The 11,414-nt window shown below is 41.0% G+C and overlaps 1 pseudogene; it reads left to right on the forward strand.

Annotated features, from left to right (window-relative positions):
- The window catches only part of LOC117553508, a 159,070-nt pseudogene extending 148,324 nt beyond the window's left edge, over nt 1-10,746 (forward strand).
- Nucleotides 10,747-11,414: the final 668 nt, after the last annotated feature.

Genomic DNA, 11,414 nt, shown 5'->3' on the forward strand with positions numbered 1-11,414 from the left:
TTTGAACGCAGATGCTCTACTGAACTTCTCTTTCTGACCTTGTTAACAGTTCCTCTGCTGCTTCCTGCTTCCTCTGAGCTCTGCACATAATGTAATGTTTGTTTGTGTTTGATGGTCTCAGTTAACTGCAGCTTTAGCAGTGTACACATTGTAATTGATGGTGTGATGTGCAGTGAGTCACAGATTCAGGCAGACCATGTATTCACTTTCTGTCTGGCAGTCTGTGAGCAGAGAGAGCACTTCCCGACAGCTCTGGTGACATCTAACAGAGAGCAAAGAGTCGCTTTTGCTGCTTTTTGTTGGAATTATTGCACAACGACGACAAGCAGGTAGCTGTCAAAAGAAAGAAAGGACAGTGAGGGGGAGGGAAGGTGACGGAGGGGGCTGCAGACAGAAATCTTCTCTCATGTGTTCAATTCATATCCTTTGTTTGCTCACTGAGACAGGAGGGGCCCTGTGCTATGTTTTAAGCAGCAGAATAACACAAAGTCTAATAGTTCAAATCATGTTTCCAATGGTAGAGCACTTTCATTTGCTGTGCATTTGCTGTTTTCTGAATGTATACAAGGTTAAGGAGCTGAACTGGACCCTTCTGGGAGTGCCTGTAACATTACTTGGTCTACTGTCTTTGTGTCCATATTTGATTTACCCAGATATTATTATGCCCTCATTGTTTGTGTGAAAGAGAAATATTTCTCCCATTTTCTAAGAAAGGTCTACCAAGTTTTCCTCAGGGGAAATATTCATTTGAAAGGTGGGATGCTCCTTTTTATGGCAGTGATGTTGACACTATAATTGTAACATAACCAGATATCTTTCAGCCTAGGACTCTGAAATATCTCTAAGGGTTGAATATTTATTATTATTATTTATTATTACATGAGGGAAAGCAATTTTTTTATTTTAAAGTATATCTCTACAAGTTTATAAAGTTAGTCGGGTTTCTAATTCGGGTTTATATAAGACATTTTGGGATTGGAATGTCTTTAAAGGCCGTTGCTGGTGACTCTTCCTTGTTTGTTAGTTGTGTACTGGGCTAAATATGCAATGTCTCTTAAATAATTACAATAGTTTTTGTAATACCTCGATGTTGAAAACCTGCTCTAACATGTCCACAAAGAGTTAAACATACATCCAAACGGTGCTTCGGTCTATTTATTAGAATAGCAGCAGATTAATGCCCATTATTTTGGAAAGAGATGATTAACAATCACATATGTAGTGTAGTGAACACTTATGGTATGTATTATGATGTAAACAAGTCTTATACCTGCCCTGTCCCTGCTCCCACAGAACAGCACTCACTCTCCGGGGCCGACCAAGGGCCCCACGGTGGCAGCCCGGCTCAAACACCTTCAGCAAGGCAGCCTGGAGCGGCCCAAAACACGCAAGCAGAAAGAGGATTTCCCCAAAGTCCAGGGCCAGCAGCAGGTATTCCACTTCTAAACCCTCCACCTGACGCTCCATCTGCCTCCTCTCTGCTGCGCTTCAGAGGAACCCCGGCCCACCAGCTGACTATCAGAGACTACTCAAACAGCAGAGGGGCGACTATCTACAGAAACCTTGGTTTTTACCAGATCTTGGTGTGTGTTATGACATTTGAGTTACTGGATCTAACCTAGCTTGCTTAGAGATCAAGTTTTTGTCGTTCGATTATGTTCGATGTTTTGATTTCCAGAGGAAGGTCGTGGTGGTGCTTGTGACTGATTAAACTAGCTTTACTATAATAGTCAGATCTATTCACAGACATCTTTCTCTTCCATAATAATCTACAGTGATGCCACGGAACAGTTTCATATCAAATTGATATTTCCTCCCCATGATCCAGCCGTGTAGTCTCTCCCTGACTCCTCATCTCTCACTCTCTTCTTCACACTGTCTCAGTGCTCTGCTGGTGTTGAACAGCCAAGAGGCCAATCCAACAAGCTAGCTTACGCTGAACTGCCTTTTAACAGCTCTAATGCTACGACACATTATGCAAGATGACAAGAGTGAAGCACAAGACGCAAGGTCACCAGGAAAAGGTGTTTATGTGGAGGAGCCTTTCAGTTTAATGTGTGCAGAAACACATATAAGATAGGTACAAGAGAAGAAATTGAGAACGAACAAAACAGATATGGAAGTTAAACCAGGATTTAAATCATTCAAGCAACTGTATCTGATTATGAAATGAAGACCACTGATATATAACTTTGAACTGTTTTCTTTTTAAGACCCCCACTACTTTTAGTTTGAATATCCCATTTTAAAATGTCACTTACTTGTAGTACAATATAAGTGCGTTTTTTCTTTCAAGAACGATTTTTCAGACAAAACTTGGACATTTAATTTGCTTGTGAGTGACAGTCATGTTATAGCATAGCATAGCATAGGGGTCTCATTCTCAGTGATGAATTGCACGGCTTCTGTTTGTGTGAACCCCTGACCAGGTCAAAACAATGGCCTGCAGATGCTCCATCAACCTGGTCATCAGCGTGGTGCACACATCTGGGGGGGGGGGGCAGACTTGCACGACCACCTCAATCCCCGTCATCCCTGAAATAACCACATCCCCATTGATTTCAGGAAAGCAGAAAGTCTACCTATATTACGTCTCAACCCATCTGTTTTGACTGCACCATCGCCATTTTATGTGCAATTATATTGCATAGGCAACAAAAAAAGGGCACATAGATCATTTACTTGAAGAGTGTGACATTTCGCTGTTGGAAGCCATCACATATTCTCAGGTTAATGTCCATCATGAAAAAAATCTAAACATTTTGAAATTGCCAAACTTTGAAAAAACTGTTTGGGAAACACAAAAATTCAAATCACATCAATTCAGATAGAAAGTTAAATATTTCTTAAATAAGAAAATGTTTCATTTTAACACAATAACATTAGCAACAGGATGAATAAAATCCGAGCAGAAAGGCTCATGAAGAGTGGGACACTTGAGAGTGTGTGTGAACAGGAGGTTAGACCCAGTGCTGGGCCTCTGAGATGTGGAGCTGCTCTCGTCTTATCTGCTCCGGCAGACCCTCCCTGCTGCCCCGACCTGCAGACTGCAGCAGCCTTGACCCATCCTTGACCACGGCACTCTTAAAAAAAAAAAAGAGCTTTGAGAAAATACTCAGAAAGAGAAAAAGATAACAGCCAGTCAGTCCCAGCCGGGGAAGAGCTTAAACTGCTTCACATCGATCCATATTTTCCTCTCCGCATGTGGGGCAGTTTCAGGAATCTGTCCTGATTCATTCATGAATTTACAACATTAAACATGCAAGACCCCATTTAGAAGTTTATTTACAGTCTATATTTTCCAAACAACCCGAAGCCGCTCATCCACAGGAGCCCAGAAGTATTTAGAGGCTCAGCTTTCATGCATCAGGTCATGACTTCTCAGACACTGACTACGTTTACATGCAAGCTAATATTCCACTTTGATTTGGAACAGGGCAGTGAAGAGTTTAAAACAGGAAACAGCATATTGTGTTTGTTGATTCCAAGACCCGAGGAATTGAACTGGACATTGAAACAAATATTCCAAGTGTCCAAACGGCGGTACTACAACATGCTCTATGGGCGCCGATACGGGTACTTTTTCTCTCAAGTCAGGCCATTTTGGCTTCATGCGCCACTGAGCAACTGTCATAGGAATGAACGGGATCCGCCTCCATTGCTGTGTCCAGTTCTCTTTATCTTTGTTTTGAATATAGAATTTTCCGATTAAGATACTGTATGTGGTGTATGCTTATATTGTTCAGGTTAGAACCTTTTTATGGATACGTAAAGCGGATTTGGAATATGCATCTCAATAGGGGTTTATACTGCAAAACAAGTAGAGATGCATGCAGAAAAGAAAAACTAACCCTCTGGTCGAAAGGAGAAAAACATTTACTTTGAAAGTTATGAAAGAATGTTGTTGACAGAATGACCAAGGGGCATTTTGTTGCAAAGGTCAAGAATTTCCGCCACGTTGAAAATACTTTCAAAAAACCTATTCATTTTGGTTTGCACGATGGCATGTAAAAAGGAATATTGGTGGAATATTCATTGTCATTAGTCATAAACAGCGTAAGGGCAAAACCCTGAATATGTAGTGCCTCTAAACGTGTTCAGTGTCTTTGACAGTAGCTCCTATTAGCCGTAACAGCAATTAGAACACGGCTGACCTCCACTTGACATGCTGATGCGGTCCGGCCCAGCGCTGCACCCCCTCCTCACAGACCGCCAGGATTAGTATTCAGGGCCGCAGTGTCTCGTGCTGCTCTGATTATCAACTCCGTTTTATTTTACGGCTCATTTCCCTTATTGCTTTTTAAAAATGTATCACCCAGAGGGCCTGAAAGCAAACACTCACTTGTTGTTGTTTTTTAGCATAAAGTCTATGTTTACAGAGTCCGGAGTGAGCTCATGGCTTGATATCAGATATTCAAACACATCCCTTTCACAGGGAAAGATTCAAAATGATTGCAGACGTAACTGTCATTCACACATAATGGGAGTCATTTTTGAATACCATATCAGTACATTATACTGTAAGTTCATCCCTGTCACTTCAAACTGTACAGTCCGTTTTATTTATTTTGACGCCATCCCACTCACTTTGAAAAATCATCCTGTTTCCTGTTTGGTGCTGGATGCAGTAAACCCCAAATGATGCCTGTTCCAGGATCAGCAGAAAAGTGGTGCAGTGTGTGCACTTGCCTCTGGCAACTGAATGCATTTTGATTCAAATTGTTTTTAAACCAGAGGCTATTTTACTACAGCGTCAATCTACAAAAGCTGACAAAAACAATGTGGCCACAGCAAACCTTAAGTCTGCTTGTTATTTTGATGAAAGTGTCTGCTCTGCTGCAGTGAACAGAGGCGTGTATAATATCAGGCTGGTGCACCTGTCTGCTCCTCCTATTTTCCCAGAATAAAGCACAGAGCACATAAAACACTGTCCCCCTGACGCTCCGAGCGGAGCCCTGCCACCACATACTGTTTTCTGTCATTGTTTAACTTAAGCTGTGTCAAGCTTGGATTCTTCCTCCTCGTACAGCCTGTTCCAACATAGTTACACACAATATGAGCTTTCAGAGCACGTGAAAGGCTTTTTAAATGTGTTTCATTCAGTCGGCTGTTCATCCTCAACGGTCTGCAAAGAATCCATCTTCATCAGAGCAGCCAAAACTCAGATTCTACTTTGATCATTTCCTTTTCACACACACAGTATCGTCCAGGGGATTTGATACTATAAATAGGCCCTATTCTGCTTTTTGGGGTTTTCGCTTTCCTGTAGTGTGTTCTATAGAATTGTGTGCATGTAAATGGTCTGCAAAGGCTAAAATCCCTGTGTTCTCTCCCACACACTCGCCCCCTCCCTCCGCCTGAAACGCCTCCATTGGACTCCTTTGTTTACTTCAGTAACATAATGACATCAATATGCCACATTCGGGCTTCTATTGGCTAGTGCTCTAACACATTGTACATGATAGGAAAAGAGGCGGGACATTTCCGACACATCTCTAAGCGGTTGACCAATCACAACAGAGCCGGCCAGCTAACCAATCAGAGCAGACTGGGCTCTGGTTTCAGACAGAGGGTGAAGAGAGGTGCTGCAGCACAGGCAGTATGAGAAAAGTAAAGAGCTTTTTGAACATTAAAGCATGGAGACATGTCCCAGTAGAGACACTACACTGATATGAACCTGGAAATGAGCAGAACATGGCCCCTTTAATGAAGCCAGGTCCATGGAACCGGATATTTAACAGTATCTGCAAACCGAACCAAGGATTATTTACAATATGTGATGGTTTGACTGCTCATGTTTCTTGTTATGCTGGAATTTATACTTTGGTGATAGCCACGTTATGAAATCTGTCAGAGTTCAAACTACTAAAACCGTGTTCTTGATGGTTTCTCTCTGTATCTTCCTCTCAAGGACAAACTAGAGATTACATTACATTACATGTCACTTGTTAGACGCTTTTATCCAAAGCGACTTACATACTCAACACTGCAATTTGGGGTGTAGTGTCTTGCCCAGGGACACAACGACATGCTGACTGCAGCGAGGTTTGAACCTGCTGTGACCCCCTGATCCGAACACCAACACACTAGCCCACTGCGCCACACACCTCCTCCAATCCATCAAGTGCTGAATCCAGCCCGGTTCTATTCCTGTACTCAGTACACCTTACACATACATTCCCACTGTGGCATGCATTATAGGCCCGGTGTAGTAAACTGTCCTTCATTCCTCTTCCTGAACGTAACTCACTCGTCCTCAAAACCCTTTTGCCTCACATTTGTATTGAGGAATGGTCAGCGTCCATGAGTGTCCACAGACGTGTGGATACGGGTGGGGGAGTCACAGAGACGTAGATTGTCTCTGGCAGCAGAGGGGACGCTTGTCTTTCCACTTTTCTTTCTTTATTCTGCACATTAAGAGCCTCTGAGAGTCCTGCTGCTGCGAGGTGTTTAAAGAAAGGTCAGGTCAGTTAGGAGGCGATGTTTCCACCCAGGAGGCTCGGTTCATAAAGAGATCCTTCCTCCTCCTCCTCCTCCACACCTCTACTTATCTCTTCTATCATTTCCTTCTGTACTTTTTTATTTCTTGCTACCCCTATTGTTTTGTATCTTCTGCTCTCTCTTCGATACCCCTTCTTGTTTTTTGTTTTGCACACTTTTGAATTCCTCCCTTATCTCCCCTCCTTGTCTTCTTTAACACATCTCTACTCTCTATCTTTGTTTCCTTGTTTGGCTTCTCTCATTCCTCCCCTCTCTTATCTCATCTCCTTGTTCACTCTCCTCTCCTTGTCTCCTTTCCACATTTCCTTTTCTTTGCTTCCTTTTCCCTTCACTTTTTGTAACCACTGCTCTGCTTTTTTCTTCTCTTCTTAATTCCTCGTTCTGCTCATATCTTCTTTCCTCCAATCTCTTAATCTTATTTTATCTCCTTGTTCCTTCACCTCGTTTATTTTCCCTTCACTTCTCACTTCCTATCCTCATCCCCACACCCTCCACATCTGATCTCCTTTCCTCCGCCCCTTGCTTACTCCCATCATCTCTCCTCTCCTTCTTTCTCGTTGTTTCCTTTCCTTGCCACTCCTCTTCTCCCTGCTCTTCCCTTCGCTTCTCTCCTTGTTTCTTCTCCTCGCTATGCTTTTCCGCTCAAAAATCCCCTCATTTCCCCTTACTTGTCTCCTTGTCTCCAACTGCTCTTTATTTGTACTCTCTTTCCTTGTATCCTCTTCTTGTTTCTTCTCCTCTCCTCCTGTACGAATCTGCTATCTCCTATGCATTGACACTATCCCTCCTCTCCTTCCTTTATTTTTCTGGCTCCCCCCCCCCCCGCATTACACAGAGGAGAGGAAGAAGGACATATTTTCAGTCCCAGCGCTCTGACAGCAGACTGTGATCACAGCATCATGTCTAGCTGTGTGCAGCTCAGCGACACACACACTCCTCTCTCTCTCTCTCTCTCTCTCTCTCTCTCTCTCTCTCTCTCTCTCTCTCTCTCTCTCTCTCTCTCTCTCTCTCTCTCTCTCTCTCTCTACACACAAGCACAAGGACTGTCACGCCGATGCACCAAAACCCAACATCCCCAGCGGCCAATCAGGAGATGGAAGCGTAGGGTAGTGGGAGAGGAGGGAGGTGGGGCATAAAACCTCATCAGACACACATGTAAGATTTAACAAAAACTTGAAATACATTTGTCTGTTTGTAAATTTTCATTTTTGTCTTTTTTTCTTTCCCCCTCCCTTTCACCGCTTTTTGTTTCTTTTCAAATTGTTCTTGTCTTGTTTGTTTTTTTCTCTTAAATCTTCCCTCTGCTTGCTTTTTTTGGGGCAGTGCTGAGATTTGTTCTTCTTCTTGTGCTACAGAAGAACCGCTGCTCATCCTTCTGGCCAATCACCATTAGTTTCGCTGCTGTTTCCCTCCGCTGCTTCTCCTCACATCTCTTTGGTCTGTGAGCCAGCCTCTCTTTCCTCTTCTCTCTGTTGCTTTACTTTTACATTCTCTGTCTGCCTCTCAGGTCTCAGCCGGACTAATAACGCGAGGAGCGAGCACTCGGATCATTCTGGGTTTGGACTCGATCCTAGGTCAGAACTTGAAAGTGTGAGATTTTTGTCGTTTGAACAATTTATCCGTCTTAATAAGATGGAGGTCCTCAATCTAGGATGATAACACCCCAATAATTAGTTCAAATGATAAGATCTCTCCTACATAATGCAGTTCTGCTTCACACTTCATAAAGATTTGGAGGTAATTGCTTCAGCTCTGGCCCCGCAGTATGAAGCAGTTTGGGGATTTGACTTCTAACATCCAGCATATCTAACAATCAAACCCATATCTGTGTCTCAATATTCATACTAATACACTTTACTACTATACAAACTAATACTGAGTAGTCTGTAGATTATACTGGAAAAGTGACCAAGTCGATAAAACAAGCCGTCGGTATGACTTCTTCTTTTTGCAGCAGAAAAATGTAACGTTTCTCCATACCAAGAATCTTCTTCCATATGGTTTAAAGGCCTGAAATGAGAATTTGGTGAAAATTGAAGCGAAATGTTGATATATCCTGCATTGAAGTCCGTAGTGTGGGTCGAACCCCTACCTACATTTCCCTTAATGCAACTTGATGGCATATTTTAGTCAAGAAACCAGAGTGCTTCTCCAGCTTTTCTGTGAGTGGAGTGGCTTTGGAAACAACCCTCCTCACACTCAAAACCTTCCATAACCTACAATCACAACCACTGTGAAGAACTGAGAAGGGCTTTTCCCTCCCCTCCATTATTTTGAGTGTATCACCATATATATGTCTTCCAGGAGAGACTGTTTGAAAATGTTTACCGGTATCCACAAATTCAAACCATATTGCGTTAGGATTAGGTATGAACTGTTTTCATTTCCGACTACACTTCGTATGAACTATTTCAGGTTGAGCATAATCTCAAAAAAGCCCAAAATAAAACTCGGTAAAAGGGTGTAGCACGGGTAAAAGGAAGAGCCCCTTACATTTAGAAGCGGATTGGAATCACAAATTATTGATCTTCATTTTGTGGTTTGTATTGCGATTTGTCGTTGGAGGAGTTAAAACGACAGAGTTTATCGATAGAAAATATGCCGACCATGCTATAAAGGAATCTACCATTTCTAACGTAAACTTAAATACATGTGTGTATTTGTTGTCGTTTCCTGTAAACAAAACAAAATTAAGATTATGGTGAGAAAGGTAGTGAAAATCTTTAGAAGCTAATCAGTCAAATCCTTTTATTTATGTGCTAACGCTAACACAATGAAAACATTATACTATTACATTAGTTATCTAGTATTAAGTATGAAATTGGACCAATATCTTCAGTTTCCCTTCAACATTTTTGTATTTTCTGACTGCTAGTATTAGATGTTGCATAGTGTGATTGGACCTGGGTTGAGATGGAAGGTTTTTGGGGTGAACTGTGTCTTTAATAACAGGATACATAATCCTGCACACAGGCTCTGTGCTGCGCTGACATTTTGCTGTAGGGAAATATTAATCTCGCACTGTGAGTGTGGATTTATACCACTGGCAGAAATTAAATTACAGACGGATGTTTAACCGTATAGTTAATAAATTTATGGAATGTATTAGTAGTCTCAGATATAGCATTAAAAGCTAGCACGGATAAAGAAAAAAACAGCAGTTGAAGTATAACCTGAACCACTGCTCAGATATATTGTATGTATATTATAAGACCATTTAGTTTTTGTTTTGGAAGACATTTCTTTATTATCATGTAAAAAAAAGAAAAGTATCATCTATGTTTTATATAATCAAGCTTTTTTTGTATTTTTATACTTGAAGAAGAGGAGTCATGAGCATGCAACACAATTTGTATCTGTACATTTTTATTTTTCTGTGTTAAAGATTTTTATTTTTTTTCCTGCTAACCATAGCAACAAACCATGATGAAACTTTGTTGTAGAAGACCAGAGTGGGAGGTTCTCCAGGTGAAAAGTGTATAATAGTACCACCACATTTATAAAAAGCACATCTACTTCCTGGAAAACAATCTGATAGGACGCCCCATTTTGTAGCTGTTTTCCTCTATAATAACCAATAGTGTACGTACACTGCACAGATTAAACTATTGATGGTTTATTGATGAATGTGTGATTGTTCAAACCATTTGTGGATGTTAAAAATTGTATATAAACCCAAATGATATATTACAGAAATTGATTTTATGTGGACATTTTTTAAATGGGAAAAAAAAATCCAAAATGGCATGCATACTGTATACATTCCTGAAAATCTGCACGCTGGGTCAACAGAGGTCAAATTTTCTTGTCAATAATTCTGTGTATACTTGTGAGTGTATGATAGAGTAAACAAAAATTGTACAGTAACATAGATTTTTGTATTATGTTCCAAATGGGTCGGTAAAGCCCCTTTTACTGTCAGAATAAAGAAAAAATGATAAGTATTATAGAGAAAGAAATATGGATGAAATTGTATATCAAATACATATTGTTCCTCCAGTCTGAGAGTGATGCTTGCTGTGTGAGGTAAGTGTTGTTTGTGAATTGTGAAGAAGAATGATAATCTACTACCAAGTCAGTATAACTAAAGACCAACTAATCCGTGCAAAACACCACGCAACTTTGTGTATGGAAAGTAAAAGTTGCTGCTTTGTGTGAGAAAAATCAACCAAACAAAAAAAGGTTGCTGCTTTTGTACGTTCCTGTTGTGTTTTGTGACAATAAAGGTGACCCTCTTATACATGAGGCTTGTGAGTGACTCTTCTGTGAATGGACACAAAGGAATCATTGAGCTCTAGCTGCAACAAACAAGTATCATTATTTATCAATCCATGTGTAGTTTTTTTAAAGTTTGTTTTAGTCTGTAAAATAGACAACTATTATACAAGATGCATCACTATCACTAAGAGCTACATTTGAAGTCTAAATATTTAGTTAGGTCTCAGTCTCGAACCTAAAAAAGGATATATTTGCCATCATTAAAGACAAAGAAAAGTAATGAACTCTCAACATGTATCACCTGCAACCATTTTTCTTTTATGGCTTTTTTCTTGAAAATCCCTTAAAGGAGACCTATCATGCTATATTTGAATAATATATTGTAGGGCCATACCTATATAAGGTATATTCATACGCTTTTTTTTCTTCAAAATACCAAACGGATCATGCATTTTAGCCATGCCTCATTTTGCTCTATTTTCCTCTCCTCCACCCTGTCTTTGCATGTGCTGCAGCTGACCACGCCCCCCTGCAAAGGAGGGGGCCGAGTTACGAGCGTCATGTTACCATGCTGTTACCAACACACTCTCACTCCATAATCGTCCAGGAGCGACGTTTGGTCAGGGTCCCGTGGCGTGTAGTTGTGACGCTCCTAGGCTCCTTCAGCTTCATAAAGGGACGCAAATAGCTTTCAA

The sequence above is a fragment of the Gymnodraco acuticeps genome, unplaced genomic scaffold, assembly GCF_902827175.1.
Source record: "Gymnodraco acuticeps unplaced genomic scaffold, fGymAcu1.1, whole genome shotgun sequence".
Classification (NCBI taxonomy): Eukaryota; Metazoa; Chordata; class Actinopteri; order Perciformes; family Bathydraconidae; genus Gymnodraco; species Gymnodraco acuticeps.